Source organism: Zingiber officinale, chromosome 9B (assembly GCF_018446385.1).
Source record: "Zingiber officinale cultivar Zhangliang chromosome 9B, Zo_v1.1, whole genome shotgun sequence".
Taxonomy (NCBI): Eukaryota; Viridiplantae; Streptophyta; class Magnoliopsida; order Zingiberales; family Zingiberaceae; genus Zingiber; species Zingiber officinale.
Window position 1 is genome coordinate 64368286 of NC_056003.1, and position 23876 is coordinate 64392161.

Genomic DNA, 23876 nt, shown 5'->3' on the forward strand with positions numbered 1-23876 from the left:
GAGTCTCCAAAAGAAATAGTGTCTTTCACTTTCTCATCAAGCTCTATGAATTTGTCTTTCTATCCACACATATAACTGCTTACACTACTCTCCAAGGACCACAAGTTGTTATCACCCTTCTCTTCTTTTATGATTTGTAGCAACAAAGTTAGGTCTTTGGCTTCCTGATTATCACTGACAAGATTGGCCTTTTCTTTAATACCATTAGTAGCACCATAACATTTCAAGCATAATGAACCATTTTATGATAAGTATAGCATTCAACTTTAGATTTGTCATACCTTCTTCCAGTTGAAGTTGGATAATAACCTTGCTCTCTTCCTTTTATCCTTCCATGATCTCTAGGTGATGGTTGACTTCTTCCTTCACTATTAGAGTTGTCTTTATTGTCTCTACTAGTCCAATTTAACCATGTCCACATCCTCTTTCTTGTCTTCGTCCATATCCTCTAAAATAGTTATTTCCTCTTTCATCATTCTTTAGCATAGTATTGACTTTGAAAACTTGCTCAGGTGGGTCTTCTTGTCTTCTCTTAATCTTTTCTTCACAGGCTTGTAGTAAATCCTCCAATTCTACAATGGTCATCAAATCTAAATTTTTTTATTTCTTTAATGACACACACAATAAAATCAAATTTAGTAGTCCAAAAACCAAGAGCCTTTTCTACTACACATACATTTTCTATCTTGTCTCCATATCTCTTCAATTGATTCACAATTGCCGTCACCTATGAATAATCATTCGAGATGGATTTAGACTCTTTCATCTATAATGCTTCAAAATCACGCCTTAGTGATTGAAGTTTCACCTTCTTTACTTTGTCAACACCTTGGAGAGCCTTTGCTAGTGTCTCCCTAGCTTCCTTTGGAGTAGTAGCATCGACGATCTTCTCAAATATTGAATCATTTAAACATTGGTGAATGAGGGTAAGTGCTAGTTGATCATTCTTCCTTGTCTTCGACAAATCATCCTTCTCTACTTGAGATAAATATCCTCTTTATTTTGAGACTTCTCATAGTCGTTCTCTACAACCTCCCACACATCTTGAGAGCCAAACAAAATTTTCATCCTTTGACACCATGTCTCATAATTCTCTTTTATGAGACGAGGCAATCGAAAAGAAGCAACTCCATTGTGGGCCATCTCTCGAGAGTTATAAACCCACCACGCTCATTCTAAACCAATTTGTTGGAGAGGAAAAGGATATTATTGAGAGATAGAAAGAGGATATAATTTTTTTTCTCTATATTCCTCTATATCTTAAATGTCAAATACTAGGGGTATTTATACATAGAAGAGGAGAATCTAGATACTCCGATCCTCTAGATTAATAATATTAATTTCCTAGATTCACATCCAATGAATGTGATAGAAGCCTTACTTTTATTCTAGATATAGTTAATGTATTCAACCCATGCATATTCATTTCTAGAACAACTCAAATATTTAAGTTTATATTTCTAACAGTTTACCTTTTCCTTTTTACATTTATTCTATTGTTTGATCAGTATATGATTTTACAGGTTGAGCTGCTCAAACAGGAGAAGTGAAAAGCATTCCATAGGTCAGCACATATGTTGATTTGTATTCATTTTATCAAACTTAATTTCTTTTCCAGAAAAATTTTAAAGCTATTTTTTTTGTTGACACAAATCCCACATCTTAAAATATTGCAACTATGATCTTAGCAAGTTTTGAAGCTCAAAATTCAGCTTCTAGAGAAAGAGAGACATTTACAAAGGCATTACACATAAAAAAAAATTATATAGGTGCCAGTGACTTGGATTTGATTGTAAAACACAGCTGAAACTAGAAACTCTCTCTCTTATGGAAGAGTCATAAAATATCTGTATTGCTAGGTCAATAGACAGAATATTAAGCATTAAAGTCAGTCTTGCATGTTATTATTCTATTTACTATATTGTGTTTTGGCAAAAATTTACTCAACTGCAACTTCCTGATTCTTAGAATTTCTAGAAGATTGTCTAAGATTATTGGTCGTGTCTCTTTTGCTTTCCTTATGCTAAATTATTCTCTGAAATGCTAGATTGGACTGCTTCCACATCGCTTTTGGATCCAATGGTCTCTGATGTGCTTGCACCTTCCACATGGACAATAATAGGCTGCAGAAATGGTAATAGTTTTATTGATTCTGTTCTCTTTTGCCAAATTCATTATAAACTGTTGTTCTCTTGTCCAGGATTGCGGTTGTTTAAAGAAGCAAGAGATGCTGATGTCCATGGCATGGTACTTATATTTTAACATTAATAATGTATCGAGTTTTGGGGAATATTAATGGCTATTCTCCTCTTCTCAGCATTGGGATGATCATCCAGCTTTAATGGCAGTGGGTGTGATTGATGCAACTCCTGAGGCTGTTTTTCAGAAAGTGATGTCTCTTGGTCCATCAAGATCAGAGTAATTCTAATCCCTCTTGTCCATTGAGCTCTATCACATAAATTATCCATGATTCAGCACTTTACTTTTGAAAAAAAAACCCCTCATATCTACATTGTAGGAGCAATCAATTTAATAATCTTGTAATTTATGTATCTGAAATGCTTACAATCTTTCACGGATTTATAAACACAACAGTTAGCAGACTCTTAAATTTGATTATTGTGCTTTCTTTATATTGGAATAAAAAGGGTAAGACCCTCAGAAAATTTCCAAGTAGAATTGTAATTACCCTGGAATCAAACCGTGGATCTTTTGCAGATGGGATTTTTGCTTGTTTCAAGGCAATGTTGTTGAACATGTAGATGGTCACACGGATATCATTCACAAAAAATTGCGTAGAGATTGGTTGCGATGGTCAGGTTCATTACCCTTGGATTCTTGATTCTTTTGTTAGTCAAAATTCCCACATATTTATATTAATATCTTGCAGGGGAATGCGAAAAAGGGATATATTACTGCGACGATATTGGAGGAGGGAGGATGATGGAACGTATGGTAAGGACACCTATGACTGGTTGGGAATTTACAGTTTATAAAGATTTACCATCCTTTTTTATTTACTTGTGACAGTCATTCTCTACCATTCTATCTTCCACCAAAATAATCGATCCGAGAGAGGTTATATTCGTGCCTGCCTTAAAAGTAATGTATGCTTAAAACATGAGATAACATGTTTATTTCTTCTTGGTTTCGAGTAATTCCATCAATGCAACATTTTGGTACTCAAATGTTCCTTTCCAGGTGGAGGCTATGTAATTTCTCCAGTGGACCAAGGAAACCAGTCGGTTGTAAAACACATGCTTGCAATCGATTGGAAGTTCTGGAAATCTTATTTCATAACCTCATCTGCAAAGTATGTGACGATTAGGATGCTAGGAAGAGTTGCAGGTTTGCTTACAAGGATTTTTTTTAATCTTAAATATCTTCTGTAGCAACTTCATTTTATCATTAGAATCATCTCAAGAATGTGATGGCTGAATATGTATCAGCTCTTCGTGAATTCTTTCGAGCAAAGTGTGGTAGTGGCAGTTGCTCTGATTTCTCATCAGGTGAATCAACATGTGAGTTAGGGTTGCCCCAAAGTGAAAAAGAACATATACAACTAGAAGTAAAATCAGGGGATGAAAATAATAAGAGTGAGGATTCAGCAGATGAGCCCCAAATATCATCTGTCAGGAATTTAAGAGCAAGTGGGGCATCCCATCAATTAAGTGATGCAACTGATGAGTTCTTTGATGTCATCAATGAATCTGACTGTACTAAAGCTCTATGGTCTGTTAAATATCAACTTCAATCTAAATAAAGGATAAAACTTATCTAATAAAAGATAAAAGTTATAGATAAGATTTACTATTTAATTATTTATTTTTCTAATAGATAAAGATGTCGACTTGGTAAAAGATAAAATTAAATGTGTGGTCAAGAGTGTTTTTCTCATTTCATGGATAAGAATTAGAATTTCAATGGCTAGGATTTAATTTAATTGAACTGTCCAGATTATATGAAAAGTACTATAAATACTCTACCTTGTATTTAGTTTCATTTTATCAATCAAGTATCAATTTGTGAGTCAAAATTTTTTGTTTTTTTTTCTTCTTTGTCTTAGAATTGTGAGTGATCCACAAAAAGGTGTTGTAGTGTTGTTATTGTTAGTGTAAGACAAGTAATTTATTTACTTGTTTGTTGGTCCAATTTTCAACAATTGGTATCAGAGCCAGGTTAATCAGGGATTATTCTTGGTGGAGCTATCTTAGATTGTGAGGAGTTTTATGCTTTACAAGTTTTTTTAATCAAACTTGTTTGGTATAATCAAAGCTTTTCGACGTGATGGGGGACCTTCAAGTAGTAGGAGGTATCAAGAAGCTCAACAACAAAAACTACAACACGTGGGCAACATGCATGGAGTCTTACCTACAAGGTCAAGATCTTTGGGAGGTTGTTGGTGGTAGTGAAGCTACGCAGCCGGCAGAAGACGCCAATGGCATTTTGCGAAAATGGAAGATTAAGGCAGGTAAAGCAATGTTTGCCTTAAAGATCACAATTGAAGAAGAAATGTTGGAGCACATCCGAGATGCCAAAACACCAAAGGAAGTGTGGGATATCTTTGCTACACTTTTTTCAAAGAAGAATGATACAAGATTGCAACTTCTGGAGAACGAGCTATTGTCAATAGCGCAATGTGACAAGACGATTGCCCAATACTTCCACAAGGTGAAGTTGATATGTCGCGAAATTTCAGAGCTAGATCCATCAGCTCCTATTGGGGAAGCAAGGATAAAAAGAATAATTATTCATGGTTTGAGGCCAGAATATCGAGGATTTATTGCTACTATACAAGGATGGCAAATACAGTCATCGCTTCTTGAATTTGAAAATTTACTTACAGGTCAAGAAGCTATGGCTAAGCAAATAGGAGGACTCTCACTAAAAGATGAAGAAGCGCTCTGCACCAACAAAAATAAAGGCAACTTCAAACGGCACACTGGTGGATCTAAAAGGGATGGCGACAAAGGAAAAATCTATCATGGGAATGGAGGCTCTCGTCCAGGGGGAGCCTCGAAGAATTATGGTGATCGTAAAAAATTTTCTGGCGAGTGCTACAATTGTGGGAAGGTGGGCCACATGGCAAAAGATTGTTGGTCCAAGAAAAGGTTCGTTCAAAGCAACACTGCTACTTCCAATTCTAAAGAGAATAGCGAAGATGATTGGGATGCTGAAGCTTTGATGGCTACGGAGGAAAAAGACTTGGCTCTCACAACAACGCCAGAACAGATTGACTACAAAAATGATTGGATCGTGGATTCAGGCTGCTCAAATCATATGACGGGTGATAAAGAAAAATTGCAAAACTTATCTCAATACAAAGGAGCTCGTATGGTGGTTACAGCCGACAACTCAAGGTTACCAATAGCACATGTTGGAATGAAGAAGAATTTACAGTCTGTGGCCCAATTAACATCTTCAGGTCATTATGTTCTATTTGGTCCTGAAAATGTAAAGGTATATCGAAACCTCAAAATTTCAGAAACACCAACAATGGAGGGTCAACGATTAGAGTCGCTCTACGTGATGTCAGCGGAGTCTGCATATATAGACAAGACAAGAAAAAGTGAGACAGCAGTTATATGGCACATGCGACTAGGTCATGTTAGCTATTCCAAATTAAACATGATGATGCAGAAGTCGATGCTCAAGGGACTTCCTCAACTAGACATACGAACAGACACAATATGTGCAGGATGTCAGTATGGTAAAGCACACCAATTACCATATCAGGAGTCAAACTTCAAAGCAAAGGAACCATTGGAGTTAGTTCACTCTGATGTATTCGGGCCTGTTAAGCAGTCGTCAATTGGTGGTATGCGGTATATGGTGACATTCATTGATGATTTCTCAAGGTATGTGTGGATTTTATTTATGAAAAAAAAATCTGATACCTTCTCAATGTTCAAAGAGTTCAAGCAGTCAGTCGAAGGAGAATTGGGAAAAAAGATATGTTGCTTGCGCACAGACAATGGAGGAGAATATAGCTCAAGAGAGTTCTCTCAATACTTGAGAGAAAGTCGAGTATATCATCAATACACTTGTGCCAACACACCACAGCAGAATGGTGTAGCAGAAAGAAAGAACCGACATCTTGCAGAAATTTGTCGAAGTATGCTGCATGAGAAGAATGTACCTGGACGTTTTTGGGCTGAAGCAATGAGGACTGCAGCTTTTATCATCAATAAACTTCCTCAACCAAGGTTAGAATTTATTTCACCCTTTGAGAAGTTATGGAACAAAAAACCTACAGTTAGCTACTTTCGAGTATTTGGATGTGTATGTTATGTATTTGTTCCTGATCACTTACGAAGCAAGTTTGACAAGAAAGCTATTAGATGCATCTTTGTGGGATACGATAGCCAGAGAAAGGGGTGGAAATGCTGCGATCCAACAAGCGAAAGATGTTACACTTCACGAAATGTAGTGTTCGATGAAGCATCTTCTTGGTGGACCACAGAGAAGGAGGTCTTGCCAGAATCTAAAGACCTTGAAGATAAAGTACAACAAAAGATGAGGGAGCATATAGTTCAACTTCAATCAGGTTCAGATGAATCAGGAGGTCCAAATGATAATGATGCAGAGCAAAGAGTGGCTCAGAGTCCTTGGCAAACCGGCATATATCAACATCCAAATGAAGAAGAAAGGCCTGATGAAGTGGAAGAATTAACTCCACAATCTCAACTCGGAAGGTCAACAAGAACATGAAGGCCAAATCCAAAATATGCAAATGCAGTCATAGTTGAAGAAGCAGTAGAGCCTGAGACGTTTGAAAAAGCATCACAAAGTTCTGAGTGAATGACAGCCATAAAACAAGAGATTGATGCACTGCAACAAAATTAGACTTGGGATCTCATACCAAAACCAAGAGATGTGAAACCCATTTCGTGCAAATGGGTTTACAAAATAAAGCGTCATCTAGATGGGTCAATTGAAAGGTATAAGGCACGATTGGTAGCTCGTGGCTTCTCTCAACAGTACGGACTAGACTATGATGAAACGTTTAGTCCGGTGGCGAAACTTACAACTGTACGAGTTCTACTTGCACTTGCAACCAACAAAGATTGGAATCTGTGGCAAATGGATGTGAAAAATGCTTTTCTTCATGGAGAATTGGATCGAGAAATTCATATGATCCAACCAATAGGTTTTCAGAACCAACATCATCCTGAATATGTGTGTAAACTGCGGAAAACGCTCTATGGATTGAAACAAGCACCTAGGGCATGGTATGAATTTCTAACTCAGAATGGTTATTTAGTAACATCTGCAGATTTTAGCCTATTTGTCAAATCAAATGAAGGAAAACTAGCTATCGTGCTTGTATATGTTGATGACTTAGTCATCACCGGTGATGATGGATCAGAAATTCTTCAGACAAAAGAGAATTTATCAGTCCGATTTCAAATGAAAGAACTTGGACAACTCAAGCATTTTCTTGGTTTAGAGATTGACCGCACACAAAAAGAAATATTCCTTTGTCAACAAAAGTACTCCAAAGACTTGTTGAAAAGGTTCGGAATGCTCGACTGTAAACCAATCTCAACACCTATGGAATCAAATTTCAGAATGTGTGCACATGAAGGAAAAAGCTTAGAAGATACAACTATGTATCAAAAATTGGTAGGTAGTCTCATCTACTTAACCTTAACTCGACCTGATATTTCTTATGCAATTAGTGTAATAAGTCGGTACATGCAAAATCCAATGAAGCCTCATTTGGAAGCAGTTCGACGAATACTAAGATATGTGAAGAGCACAATTGATTATGGTCTTGTGTATAAAAGAATTGGAGACTGTAAGTTAATTGGTTACTGTGATGCTGACTATGCAGGAGATCATGACACCAGAAGGTCAACAACTGGTTACTTATTTAAGCTTGGTTCTGGAGCAATTTCTTGGTGCAGCAAGAGACAACCAACTGTATCATTATCAAGCACTGAAGCTGAGTATCGAGCAGCAGCAATGGCAGCTCAAGAAAGCACATGGTTGATTCAACTATTAAATAATCTACATCAACCAGTTGATTATGCAGTTCCAATATATTGTGACAAAAAATCAGCTATTCGTTTGGAGGAAAATCCGATCTTTCATGCAAGAACTAAACATGTTGAAGTGCACTATCATTTTATCAGAGAAAAAGTTCTCCAAGAAGAAATTGAGATGAGACAAATCAGTACAGATGATCAAGTTGCAGATTTGTTCACAAAAGGCTTGAGCGCCAGCAAATTCAAAAGGTTTCGTGATCAACTCGGCATAGTACAAAGGGTTGGTGTTGAGGGGGAGTGTTAAATATCAACTCCAACCCAAATAAAGGATAAAACTTATCCAATAAAAGATAAGAGTTATAGATAAGATTTGCTATTTAATTATTTATTTTTCTAATAGATAAAGATAACGACTTGATAAAAGATAAAATTAAATGTGTGGTCAAGAGTGTTTTTCTCATTTCATGGATAAGAATTAGAATTTCAATGACTATGATTTAATTTAATCGAACGGTCCAGATTGTATGAAGAGTACTATAAATACTCTACCTTGTATTTAGTTTCATTTTATCAATCAAGTATCAATTTGTGAGTCAAAGTTTTTTATTTTTTTTTCTTCTTTGTCTTAGAATTGTGAGTGATCCACAAAAAGGTGTTGTAGTGTTGTTATTGTTAGTGTAAGACAAGTAATTTATTTACTTATTTGTTGGTCCAATTTTCAACATGGTCTTCCGATGAAGACATGCAACCCAAGGTGATTGTTCATGTTGGTGAAGTTCACGGAAGAAATTATTTTCTCTCTTAATTTCATTTAGGCCCTGGAAGAACTAACCAGACTCATTGATGATAAGTCTAAGAATTGCGTGGTCAAATGATTTTTAATTTTTCTATTTCATTTTGCATTCTGTTTTCTTTCTTTATTTAGATAGTAATAGTGTATTCATTCTTAATTATATACTGCAGGACAAGCCCCAGACCAAAGTATTTACTGCTGCAGCTTTTGTGAAAAGATTGCATGATATGGCAGGTGGATTAATCCTTTTGTTGTATTACAATATTCATGGCTTCATCCTTCTGTTTTAGCTCTCAAATTTTTTATTTACTTTCTAGTTTGATTTGATATTTTCAGTTCAAAAAAGAGGTTATTTTCATTTAGGCCCTTTTGTTATGGAGCCACACTACCTAAAGACTCAAGTCGCAGCTTACTTTCTAGCTGGGCAATGACAGATCCTTCAACTTTTCTAATTCGTGGTGAATCTTACCTACATGATAATCTTAAGGTAATCTCCTTTATTTCTTATAATCACATTTTTCGTGTAATTAGTTGTCAGTGAATGTGCTTGTTACAATGTGTATATGGCTCAAAGAAAATCACATGATACATCCTGTACCAAAACAATGAAATGATTATGTTTTGAAGAGTAACATTTTATGATCTTAGAATTTCTGTTGGTTCTTTTCTATCTTGTCGAATAGATAAAAGCAAATGGCACCTTGATGCAAATGGTAGCTGCTGATTGGTTGAAGTCAGATAGACGTGAGGACGATCTTGCTAGTCGACCTGGGGCAATCGTCCACGTAATTCTGAAAATCTACTTTAGTATTTTTTAAAGTGATTACTATTTTTATATTTCTTAAAATATGAATTGGTATTTGAATCTTGCAGAAATATTTATTACAAGGTGGTAGTGAGTTTTTCTTCATTGTCCACGTACAGGTGAATGACAGTATGTCAGCAAAACAGTGGATAGTGATGACTTGTAGGATGGAAATTGTGTATTATTTCATAATATTCTATTCGTGGATATACATGAACAGGTTGCAGGTTCAACAACATACAGCCTAACTTTATATTTTATTATGGATACTCCATTGGTAAATGTTCCTCTCCTGGAAAGATTTGTCAAAGGTGATGATGCATATAGGAATTCAAGGTTTAAACTTATTCCATATATATCTAAGGTATAATATTTTTCGCTATAATTCCTTTTTTGTATGTTATTTATTGCCAATTCTTGCAGAAATTTTATTATATAATCTATTGTTATAAATTTACCAGGGTTCTTGGATAGTTAAGCAAAGTGTTGGAAAGAAAGCATGTCTGGTGGGTCAAGCACTCAACCTAAACTATTTCTGTGGAAGCAACTTTATGGAGGTAGATTCATATGGTTATGGCAGTCCCATATCAGTCATGAATCCAGTCAGTTTTTTTTTGTTTACATATTTTACCATAAGTTGAAGGAGAGCTACAACGGTAGTACCTTATGGTCACAGATTTAAGTCACGGAAATAGTCTCTTGAAATACAGGGTAAGATTATGAATGATAGACTTAATATGGTCCAATTCTTTCCCAGGACCTCGTATTAACAGGAGCTTCATGTATTAAGTTGTCCTTTATATTTTATCATAAGTTGCTATCATGTGTGCCAATAAAGATTTGCTACTCAATTTTTTGGGTATATATGGTTTGCAATTTTAAAAAAAAAATTTATGACCGGAGTCGGATTCATTCATGTGTTTGGTTAAAAAGTTGATAATATATATTCAAAGTGTCGATAAATTAAGCATGATTTGATTAGATTAAATATGTCATGATTTTATTTGATTGAAATAAATTTAGAAAGGTAATTATTAGAATAAGCATATTTCTTTATTTTGTGAGATTTTAACTTTTACGCTTTTGCCTTCTTCTATTTAATGATATATTGAGATTTGAATTATAGATGAATAAAAGTATATTTCAGTCTTTCTCCTTCATTTTCTTTTGATGCATTATTTACATCGTATTAGAGCCCAACTCTAGGTCATGAATTTCAAAGTTGCTATGGTCGACGCAAAATCATCTCGATCAGCCACCGACGATAGCACACCATCCTTGGAAGGAGGAAATTGACCAAATTTAAATATCTCCTTGTATGATTCCCTCCAAATCACTATACATATATTCAATGGAAAAAATTACCTTAGATGGGCTCAATCCATGTTCATAGTGATTGATGGTAAAGGAAACTCGGGCATTTGAATGGAGAAATAAAACCATCAGCTTCGAATGATTCGAACCACAAACAATGGTGCTCGGAAAATTCTTTGGTGACTGCCTGGCTTATTAACTCGATGGACCGATCATTGTCAAGTCTTTCATGTTCTTTCCAATAGCTTGTGATGTATGAGAAGTTGTACGTGAAACCTACTTTGATATAAAGAATCATTCTCAACTATTCGAATTAAATATTCGAATGTGGAGAATGCACCAAGGAAATCGAGATGTTATTGCCTATTACAATGAAATGATGATTGTATGGCAGGAACTAGATTTATTTGAAGAGGAATGGGAAAATACCAATGATGGTATTCAATATAAAATGAAGGTAGAGAGAAGCAAGGTGTTTGTGTTTTTGGCAAGTTTAAATAAGGAGTTTGATGAAGTTCATGGACGAATACTTAGGAGAAAACCTGTCACACCCCAAGGGAGTCCCTACCGGCAAATGGACAGTATCTCTCCTATAACAGTGATAAATGAAACTTGGATGCATAGCCACGAGGTTGTACAAGTATGATAACAACAACCCACATGGTTAGAAAATAATCACAATTACGCAGTTGTATATGCAACTCATATGGTTGGGAATAATCACAACCATGCAATTATATAAGCAACCCACATGGCTATACTAAAAACACAACGGAAGACAAAAGGAAAACTCATAAACCAAAAACAACTGAATGCTAGCCTGCTAGGTTTTGCCCAACAACCATCGAAAACGACAAAAGTAGCCACATGACTAAAACAAAATCCACAAAAAAAGTATTTATTACATATACAAGTCCAGAGACCAAAAATGCAAGTAAAGACATAACAAAAGAAAATACTCGATGTGACATGGGATTGATGGACAGGATGTTGGGAATTTCGTGTTAGTTAGAGCCCTAGAGCCAATCATTTGATGATTGTATGGACTCATTGTATCATATTCTTGTATATTAATAAAGGCATTTGTTTGGTTATTATATTTATTTGTATTAGTGACAAATAGACTAAGTATAATAGCATCCTTGAGTAGAAGGTTCATACCTATATCAATCGATTAGTTGAATCGATAGTGAGATGATATAGGGAACAATACTCTAAATCATTCCTAGTCGAGTATTAACATTCAGGGACAATGTTAATACAATAAGACTAGCATGTAGGTCAGCTCGATGACTTGATTTCACAAGTCATGGATATAGAGATATCAAGCTGACACATGGGTATGCATTAGAGAATGTATACTGAATGACCCGCCATGAGAAAGTATCATGGATCGTTATATGAGTGTCATATACTTTCTCATGTGGCTATTAGTATGACTATTAGTCCTTTGACCTGAAGTCACCATGGATCCCTACATAAGGAGTTATGTACTTTGGTTTCGTCAAACGTCACCCGTAACAGGGTGGACTATAAAGGCGATTACTGGGTATATAACGAATTATGCAGAGGGATGTGAGTGATGTAGATGGGATCTATCCCTCCCATATGACGGGAGCGACATCGCTATTCTTGATAGAGTGAGACCACTAAGTGCATGGCCATGCCCAAATGAGTCAACATTAGATGTTGAGCTCATTTGATCGATTGAGTCTACTTGGAGTTCAAGATTTAGATTGATTAGAGGATGACACGGTCTATGCTTCATATTGATCAATCTAGATGTCTAGGATAGAAGGACAATGTCACATGTTGTGAGGAGTCACAATTAGTAGTCACAAGGTGATGTCGGATCTCGACATTCTTGTAACTTGGGTAGTAATGATGTGTTGCTAGATACCGCTCATTACTTATGCTCCTAAATGGGTTTAGGGGCATTGCCAACGTTACAAGAACCTATAGGGTCACACACTAAGGGCAAATAGATGGAGACTAGGTTCATTTGATGAACCTAAATGATTAGGTTCATATGATGAACCAAATTGGATTAAGAGTAATCCAAAGTAGGATAATTGAGTTGGACTCAAGTTGGTTCATGTGTTAAGTGAGTCTAATTTGGACTTAGACTCATTTAATTAATTTAATTCAATGAATAGAGATTCATTAAATTAAAATTGGCTTGAACCAATGGTTAGATTAGATCAACCAAGGGATAGAAGTGGTCAAGTTTGACTTGACTTAAGTAGGAAGATGAAGAGTCATGTTTTGACTTGACTTTGACTTGACCAATGCCACATCATCAAGGCCTCTTCATTTGGTCAAGTTTGACTTGACCAAATGCCACCTCATGGGAGTTACCAAGAGTTGTGACTCTTGATATTCCATGGGGGTTACAAGGTTTAATGTGGCCGGCCACTTTGAGTGTAAAAAATGAATGTTTTATTTTTCATTCAAGGCTAATTGATTTTCATCTTCTTCCTCTTGCTCACAATTCTTCTCTCCCTCTTCTCCTTCTTGCCGAGACCTTACTTGAGTGCTAGCACACTCTAAGGTTTCTTCTCCATCTCTTGCTTGTGTGGATACAAATAGAGAAGTGTCTACTTTGACACTTTTGAGATCCGGCGAACCAAGGACAAGCGGGATTGCGAAGGGCTTCGCTACAAAGGTATAAATGGTTTATCCTTATGTAGATCTACTGTAGATTAAAGTTTTTCAAACTCGTACTCGTATTTTCGTTCGGTTTTACCTTGCACGAGATCCGTGGCTTGGGCGATTCGGGGTTTCCGCGACGCGAAAAGCGGTTTTCGCGGCCCGAAAAACCCAACAGTGGTATCAGAGCCACGTGTAAGGCTTGTACAAGTTTGTTTTTATTTTTATGAAAAATAAAACCTTCTGTGATTTTCTGTAAAATTTAGTTTTTTATGATTTTATGGGTAATTTTTCCGTAGAAGCGAAGCACAAGTGTCTCGGCACTTGTAAGCTTCGGCTACCGGAAAGATCTTTCAAAACCGGCTTCATTTTGCCCCAAATTCATTTGGGACAGCGAGCTTGGGTGCCATTAGATCGCAAAGGAGCAACTCACGATGGTTAGATCGTGGGTAGGGGTACTTCCCCTAACCCCGCAAGGGGATTTGCTCCGCGATCGCACCCGAAATCGCTAAAAACGAACCCGCCGGGAAGATTTTTCCGAAACGGCAATGTCTCGACCCAAATCGTTTTGGGACAGCGGGTTTAGGCGCTGTTGGATCGCAAAGGAACCCTCGCGATGGTTAGATCGCGGGTAGGGGCGATGCCCCTGGGGATCCGTTCCGCGATTGCGCCCGAAACCGCTAAACGGGACCGCCGGGAAATTTTATTCGTAAAAATTGTAAAAATTAATTTTAAAATTATAGAAAATTATGAAAAATATATAATTTTGAATTATATATTAATTTGTGATAGTCATGGCCCAAAGCCCAATATGATTGGTTGTGTTGTAATTCATAATACGGCCTGCGTGCCGTTGTGTGTTTGCGAGTGTTGTATTATATTCGCGACCTGCGCGTCGTGCCTTATCTTATTTTCTTGTTGTAAATTAGATCTAGACTCGAATGTAACTCGAGTTTCAAATTGTAATGTACAAATTGGAGCGGTGGAGGGTCCACACGAGACGGAGTTCCGAGGCGGGCACGAGCAACACAAGGTGGTCAAAGGGAGTAGCTTGAAGAAGCTGTTGACCCTAGGTTGACCAATTGATCTTCTCATTGGCTTGAGAAGATCGTAGTAGGGCCATGACTAAATCACAAATAGATTAATTAATTGCTTGTGTATGTGATGCATATTTAATAAGTAGTTAATTAATTAGTGCCTTACGATTAGATTAGATCTAAGTCGTGCACATGATGCACCCTTGCGATTAGATTAGATCTAAGTCGTGCACAAGATGCATCCCTTCTCGATTAGATTAGATCTCAATCGACTCAACTCTAATGCCTAACCGTGCCGTGATACCTATCACTACCTCGATCATATGTATTGTTGAATCTGCCAAAGCAGAGCAATACATATTATCTTGGTAGGATACGGAGGGATAATCTTGGTCCCGTCTATCAACGCATGGGTGAATACAAACTCAATTAGATTGAGTATTCATAGTTACTCGGTTGGATCGAGTCAACTATAGGCATTCTTCCAATAGTTGGAAAGATAGATCAATATCACATTTATATTAACTCTCGGGCGTATTAGCCAAAGCTAACTCGATTTTTAATATAAATGCGGATATTGATTCTATAAACAAGAGTTGCATAGAGATGTAATTGGTAATCGTTACCTACCGATCATACTAAGCCTTGGGCGTATTAGCCAAAGCTAACTCAAGGGTTAGTATAATGTGGATCTTGTCCCACAAGAATTATAGAATTCAGTGGGAGCATCATTTAATTAAAAGGCCTAATTAAATGATTTTTAAAGAATATGATATTTATTTCTGCAAATTTTTCTGTTGTAGATAACCATGACGTCGAACACGAATTCCTTCTCCCTGCGATCTGTCCTTGAGAAGGACAAGCTCAACGAAGCGAATTTCCTGGACTGGTACAGGAAAAGAACGTAAACTGTACGTTCTGGAGCAGCCCATTCCGGAGGCTCCTCCTGCCAATGCCCCGCGAGCCGACAAAGATGCTTACAAGAAGCATCAAGACGACGCATTAGATGTGTCCTGTCTAATGCTCGCGACCATGAACTCAGAGCTTCAGAAGCAACATGAGTTGATGGGCGCTTTTGATATGGTTGAGCATCTTCGCCAACTATATCAGGGACAGGCGAGGCATGAGAGATTTGAGATCTCGAAGGCACTGTTTCAGTGCAAGATGTCAGACGGGGCTCCTGTAGGTCCTTATGTACTCAAGATGATTGGGTACATAGAGAACCTACAAAGACTGGGGTTCCCACTTGGCCAAGAGCTGGCCACTGACTTGATCTTGCAGTCCTTGCCGGATAGCTATAGTCAATTCGTTCTCAACTATAACATGAACGAGATTGACAAGCCACTGCCCGAGCTACTTAGTATGTTACGAACTGCTGAGATTAACCTTAAGAAGGTTAAGCCCATTCTGATGGTCCAGAACAAGGGCAAGCCCAAAGGTAAGGGAAACTCTCAAACCAAGGGCAAAGGCAAGGCACTGAAGCCTAAAGGAGGGGTCGCCAAGGATGCTACCTGCTTCCATTGCGGTCAGACCGGGCACTGGAAGAGGAACTGCAAGGTATACTTGGAGGATCTGAAGAAGAAGCGAAGTGAGACTTCCACTTCAGGTATATATGTTATAGAAGTCAATCTATCTATTTCTACATCATGGGTATTAGATACTGGATGTGCTTCTCACATTTGTACTGATGTGCAGGCGCTGAGAAATAGCAGAGTATTGGCAAAGGGCGAGGTGGACCTACGAGTAGGCAATGGAGCACGGGTTGCTGCTGTTGCTGTAGGAACTTATCAGCTATCTCTGCCCTCTAGGCTTGTACTAGATTTAGATGATTGTTGTTATGTGTCTGCTCTTACTAAGAACATAGTTTCAGTTTCTTGTTTAGACAAGAAAGGATACTCTTTTATAATTAAAGATAAATGTTGTTCTGTATATTTAAAAGATATGTTCTATTGTAGTGCACCTCTAATAAACGGACTCTATATTCTAGACCTTGAGAGCCCCATCTATAACATTAGTACCAAGAGGTTCAAGTCAAATGACATGAACCAAACCTACCTCTGGCACTGTCGCTTAGGTCATATAAATGACAAGCGCTTATCCCAGCTCCATAAGGATGGTTTGCTGGACTCATTTGATTTTGAATCATATGAGATATGCGAGTCATGCCTACGAGGCAAGATGACCAAGACGCCCTTTAGTAGGCATAGCGAGAGAGCAACTGATTTGTTAGGACTCATACATAGTGATGTATGTGGCCCTTTCAATATTGCTACTAGAGGCGGTTATAGGTACTTCATCACATTTACTGATGATTTCAGTAGATACGGTTATGTGTACTTGATGACACATAAGTCTGAATCCTTTGAAAAGTTCAAAGAATTCAAGAATGAAGTACAGAACCAGCTTGGCAAGAGTATTAAGGTACTTCGATCAGATCGAGGTGGTGAATACTTAAGCCATGAGTTTCGTGACTACTTAGCTGAGTGTGGGATTTTATCTCAACTCACTCCTCCTGGAACACCACAGTGGAATGGTGTATCCGAAAGGAGGAATCGTACCTTATTAGATATGGTACGATCTATGATGAGTCACACAGATCTTCCGACATATCTATGGGGATATGCTCTAGACACGGCAGCTTTCATACTCAACCGAGTTCCATCAAAGGCCGTGATAAAGACACCATATAGGATATGGACTGGGAGAGATGCCCAGGTGTCTTTCATGAGGATTTGGGGTTGTGAGGCTTACGTACGACGTCAAGTCTTAGACAAATTAGGACCCAAATCTGACAAGTGCTATTTCATCGGATATCCCAAGGAAACTAAGGGATATTATTTCTACATTCCCAGTCAGCACAAGGTAGTTGTGGCAAAGACTGGGGTCTTTCTAGAAAGGGACTTTGTTTCTAGAAAGACTAGTGGGAGCGCGTTCGATCTTGAAGAAATTCAAGATGCGAACAATAGCACTCATGCCACGATGGAAATTGAACTGGAACCACAAAGTGTTGTGGATGATGTTGTTCCACAAGGAGTTGAGGAACAACAACCGGTTCATGTAGACATACCTCTTCGCAGGTCTGATAGGGTACGTCGTCAGCCTGAGAGATACTCTTTTCTCTTGTCTGACCATGATGACATTGTGCTCATAGAGGATGAGTCTACCACCTATCAAGAAGCTGTAATGAGACCATATTCTGAGAAATGGCTAGAAGCCATGAGATCCGAGATAGAATCCATGTACACCAACCAAGTATGGACTTTGGTTGATCCACCTGAAGGGGTAAAACCCATTGGGTGCAAGTGGGTCTTTAAGAGAAAGACTGACATGGATGGACTTATCTATAAGGGTCGCTTGGTAGCTAAAAGTTTCAAGCAGATTCATGGTATTGACTATGATGAAACCTTTTCTCCAGTGGCGATGTTTAAGTCCATTCGGATCATGCTTGCTATTGCAGCCTACCATGACTATGAGATATGGCAGATGGATGTCAAAACCGCGTTTCTAAATGGAAACCTACTCAAGGATGTGTACATGACACAACCTGAGGGTTTTGTAGATCCACAGCATACTAGTAGAGTATGCAAGCTGCATAGGTCCATTTATGGACTAAAGCAAGCTTCTCGGAGCTGGAATCTTTGATTCGATGATGCGATCAAACAGTTTGGTTTCATCAAGAACGAAGATGAGCCTTGTGTCTACAAGAAGGTTGTAGGGAACATAGTTGTCTTCCTCATATTATATGTGGATGACATACAACTCATTGGGAAGGACATCCCTATGCTTCAGTCTGTCAAGACCTGGCTAGGGAGTTGCTTCTCAATGAAGGACTTAGGTGAGGCATCCCGCATTCTAGGGATACAGATCTATAGAGATAGATCAAAGAGATTGCTTGGCCTAAGTCAGAGTACATACATTGACAAGGTACTCCTTCGGTTTGCCATGCAGAACTCCAAGAAGGGATTTCTGCCGATGTCACATGGCGTGAGTCTTTCGAAGACTCAAAGTCCCTCTTCTAGAGAGGAGAGGGACCGCATGGATCAGATCCCTTATGCCTCAGCCATAGGATCGATCATGTACGCCATGCTATGTACTCGACCAGATGTCTCATATGCTTTGAGCATGACGAGCAGATACCAGTCAGATCCAGGTGAAAGTCACTGGATAGCGGTCAAGAATATTCTTAAGTACTTAAGAAGAACTAAAGAATATTTCTTGATATATGGAGGCAATGATGAGCTAGCTGTAAAGGGTTACAGTGATGCTAGCTTCCAGACCGACCAGGATGACTATAGATCGCAGTCGGGGTTCGTATTTTGCATTAATGGTGGTCGTCACACCGAAGAGTTCAAGCAGGATCGATGGCGATTCTAGAACGAAGGAGTACATTGCCGCATCGAGGCGCAAAGGAGGCGATTTGGATCCGCAAGTTCATCACTGAACTTGGGGTGGTTCCTAGCATCGCTGACCCAGTTGAGCTCTATTGTGACAACAATGGAGCTATAGCACAGGCGAAGGAACCTCGCTCACACCAGCGGACCAAGCACATACTACGGCGCTTCCATCTTATTCGAGAGATTATCGATAGAGGAGATGTGAAGATTTACAGAGTACCTACAGAAGCTAACATCGCAGATCCCTTGACCAAGGCTTTGGCACAGAGGAAGCATGATGGTCATACTAGGTCATTAGGCCTTAGAGCCTATACTGATTGGCACTAGTGCTAGTGGGAGATTGTTAGTTAGAGCCCTAGAGCCAATCATTTGCTGATTGTATGGACTCATTGTATCATATTCTTGTATATTAATAAAGGCATTTGTTTGGTTATTATACTTATTTGTATTAGTGCAAAATAGACTAAGTATAATAGTGTCCTTGAGTAGAAGGTTCATACCTATATCAATCGATTAGTTGAATCGATAGTGAGATGATATAGAGAACAATACTCTAAATCATTCCTAGTCGAGTATTAACATTCAGGGACAATGTTAATACAATAAGACTAGCATGTAGGTCAGCTCGATGACTTGATCTCACAAGTCATGGATATAGAGATATCAAGTTGACACATGGGTATGCATTAGAGAATGTATACTGAATGACCCGCCATGAGAAAGTATCATGGATCGTTATATGAGTGTCATATACTTTCTCATGTGACTATTAGTATGACTATTAGTCCTTTGACCTGAAGTCACCATGGATCCCTACATAAGGAGTTATGTACTTTGGTTTCGTCAAACGTCACCCGTAACAGGGTGGACTATAAAGGCGATTACTGGGTATATAACGAATTATGCAGAGGGATGTGAGTGATGTAGATGGGATCTATCCCTCCCATATGACGGGAGCGACATCGCTATTCTTGATAGAGTGAGACCACTAAGTGCATGGCCATGCCCAAATGAGTCAACATTAGATGTTGAGCTCATTTGATCGAGTGAGTCTACTTGGAGTTCAAGATTTAGATTGATTAGAGGATGACACGGTCTATGCTTCATATTGATCAATCTATATGTCTAGGATAGAAGGACAATGTCACATGTTGTGAGGAGTCACAATTAGTAGTCACAAGGTGATGTCGGATCTCGACATTCTTGTAACTTGGGTAGTAATGATGTGTTGCTAGATACCGCTCATTACTTATGCTCCTAAATGAGTTTAGGGGCATTGCCAACGTTACAAGAACCTATAGGGTCACACACTAAGGGCAAATAGATGGAGACTAGGTTCATTTGATGAACCTAAATGATTACGTTCATATGATGAACCAAATTGGATTAAGAGTAATCCAAAGTAGGATAATTGAGTTGGACTCAAGTTGGTTCATGTGTTAAGTGAGTCTAATTTGGACTTAGACTCATTTAATTAATTTAATTCAATGAATAGAGATTCATTAAATTAAAATTGGCTTGAACCAATGGTTAGATTAGATCAACCAAGGGATAGAAGTGGTCAAGTTTGACTTGACTTAAGTAGGAAGATGAAGAGTCATGTTTTTGACTTGACTTTGACTTGACCAATGCCACATCATCAAGGCCTCTTCATTTGGTCAAGTTTGACTTGACCAAATGCCACCTCATGGGAGTTACCAAGAGTTATGACTCTTGATATTCCATGGGGGTTACAAGGTTTAATGTGGCCGGCCATTTTGAGTGTAAAAAATGAATGTTTTATTTTTCATTCAAGGCTAATTGATTTTCATCTTCTTCCTCTTGCTCACAATTCTTCTCTCCCTCTTCTCCTTCTTGCCGAGACCTTACTTGAGTGCTAGCACACTCTAAGGTTTCTTCTCCATCTCTTGCTTGTGTGGATACAAATAGAGAAGTGTCTACTTTGACACTTTTGAGATCCGGCGAACCAAGGACAAGCGGGATTGCGAAGGGCTTCGCTACAAAGGTATAAATGGTTTATCCTTATGTAGATCTACTGTAGATTAAAGTTTTTCAAACTCGTACTCGTATTTTCGTTCGATTTTACCTTGCACGAGATCCGTGGCTTGGCGATTCGGGGTTTCCGCGACGCGAAAAGCGGTTTTCGCGGCCCGAAAAACCCAACATTTCGGGCCGCAAAAATCACTTTTTCGCGTTGCGGAAACCCCAATTCCCATGCCACCGGATCCGTGCGAAGTAAAATAATTTCATAAAATTTCGAGTACGAGTTTCTAACCCCTAGATCTACACTAGAGTTACATGTTAAGATATTTACCCTTGATGCGATGCCCTTCGTAATCCCGCTCGTCCAAAGGTTCGCCAGATCTCGAGATCGTCAAGTGTACGATCCTCTATGCGTATCCACACGAACAAACTAGGTGGAGAAGACCAAACAAAGATGTGCTAGCACCTTAGGTTGTTCGGCCAAGGAGAAGGAGAGGGAGAGGAGAATGAGAGCAAGGAAGAAGATGAGAGTTACTTTGCTTGAATGAAAATTAATCCATCCATTCAACCATAAGTGGTCGGCCACAATTGGAGTTGTAACCTCCATTCTCATTTAATGTGGCCATTAAAGAGGAGATTTGTAACCTTCATGAGGTGGCACACACATGTGCTAAACATGATGATGTGTAACACCATTATTGGCCACTTAATGCCAACTCACAAATGAGGTGGCAAATGGTCAAGTCAAACTTGACCTTTCATCTTCCTTCTCAAGTCAAGTCAAATTTGACCAAATCTCTCTCATGGTTGATCTAATCAAACCATTTGATTCAAACCAACTTAATATAATGAATCTAATTCATTTAATTAAATTGATTCAATGAGTCATAATCTAAATTATACTCATTGAACACATGAATCAACTTGAGTCCAACTCAATTAGTTCAATTAGGATTACTCTTAATCCAATTTGATTCATCACATGAATCTAATCCTCTTGGTTCATCATATGAACCTAATTTCCATCTAATTGTCCTTTGTGTGTGACCCTATATGTTCTTGTAACGTTGGCAATACTCCTAAACTCATTTAGAAGCATAAGTAATGAGCGGTATCTAACAATACATCATTACTACCCAAGTTACAAGAATGTTGAGATCCAACATCACCTTGTGACTACTAATTGTGACTCTTTACAATATATAACATTGTCCTTCTATCCTAGACATCTAGATTGATCAATGTGAGGCATAGACCGTGTCATCCTCTAATCAATCTAAATCTTGAATCCCAAGTAGACTCAATCGATCAAATGAGCTCAATATCTCATATTGACTCATTTGGACATAGCCATGCACTTAGTGGTCTCACTCTATCAAAAATATCAATGTCACTCCCGTCATATAGGAGGGATAGATCTCATCTACATCACTCACATCCCTCTACGTAATTTGTTACATACCCAGTAATTACCTTTATAGTCCACTCAGTTACGGGTGACGTTTGACGAAGGCAAAGTACATAACTCCTTATGTAGGGATCCATGGTGATTTCAGGTCCAAAGACTAATAGTCATACTAATAGCCACATGAGAAAGTATATGACACTCATATAATGATCCATGATACTTTCTCATGGCGGGTCATTCAGTATACATTCTCCAATACATACCCATGTGTCAACTTGATATCTCTATATCCATGACTTGTGAGATCAAGTCATCGAGTTGACCTACATGCTAGTCTTATTGCATTAACATTGTCCCTGAATGTTAATACTCGACTAGGAATGATTAAGAGTAGTGTTTCCTATATCATCTCACTATCGATTCAACCAATCGATTGATATAAGTAAGAACCTTCTACTCAAGGACGCTATTATACTTAGTTTATTTGACACCAATACAAGTAAGCATAATAACCAAAAAACCAAATACCTTTATATATAAGAATATGATACAATGAGTCCATACAACAATCATCAAATGATTGGCTCTAGGGCTCTAACTAACAATCTCCCACTAGCACTAGTGCCAATCAATGTAGGCTCTAAGGCCTAATGACCTAGTGTGACCATCATGTTGGGTTTTTCGGGCCGCGAAAACCGCTTTTCGCGTCGCGGAAACCCCGAATCACCCATGCCACTGGATCTCGTGCGAAGGATAGATTTCAAAATTATGAGTACGAGTTTCAAACTATGATCTACAGTAGATCTACAAAGGAAAAACATTTTATACCTTTGAAGCGTGCCCTCGCAAATCCCGCTCGTCCAATGGTACGCCGAATCTCGAAGTTGTCAACGTAGACAACTCTCTAGTGATATCCACATGAACAAGAAGTGTTCTCTAACACTCAAGGATGGAGAAGAGAGCACCATAAGTGTGCTAGCACTCTCTAGGGCTCTCGGGTAGGATTGGAGGAAGAAGAAAAGAAAAGAAGAGAACACACTCTTCTAAAATCTCTATGTGACTTTCACTAACCTTTCTTCTTGGATTAGATTCACTCTCCTTTCTTCTCCCTTGCTTGAAACCCACGACCAAGAGAAGAGAAGGAGCAAGAAGAGAGCTTAGGAGGAGGAAGATCACTTGAATGAGAGTTACACTTGCAAAATGAAACTCTTTTCATCTAATTAAGTGGTTTGTAACCTCCATGGGATACTAAGAGTCACAACTCTTGGTAACTCCCATAAGGTGGCACTTCACTTAAGTAACCATGATGATGTGGAGCATCATCATTGGTCCACTTAATGCCAACTCACCAATGAGGTGGCATAAAGTCAAGTCAAACTTGACTCTTCATCTTCCTCTCAAGTCAAGTCAAACTTGACTTAATCTCTCTCATGGTTGATCTAATCCAACCATTTAATTCAAGCCAATTTAATATAATGAATCTAATTCATTTAATTAAATTG

General features: G+C 38.3%; 1 pseudogene; it reads left to right on the forward strand.

Annotated features, from left to right (window-relative positions):
* The window catches only part of LOC122023044, a 91874-nt pseudogene that overhangs the window by 12808 nt on the left and 55190 nt on the right, over window positions 1-23876 (forward strand).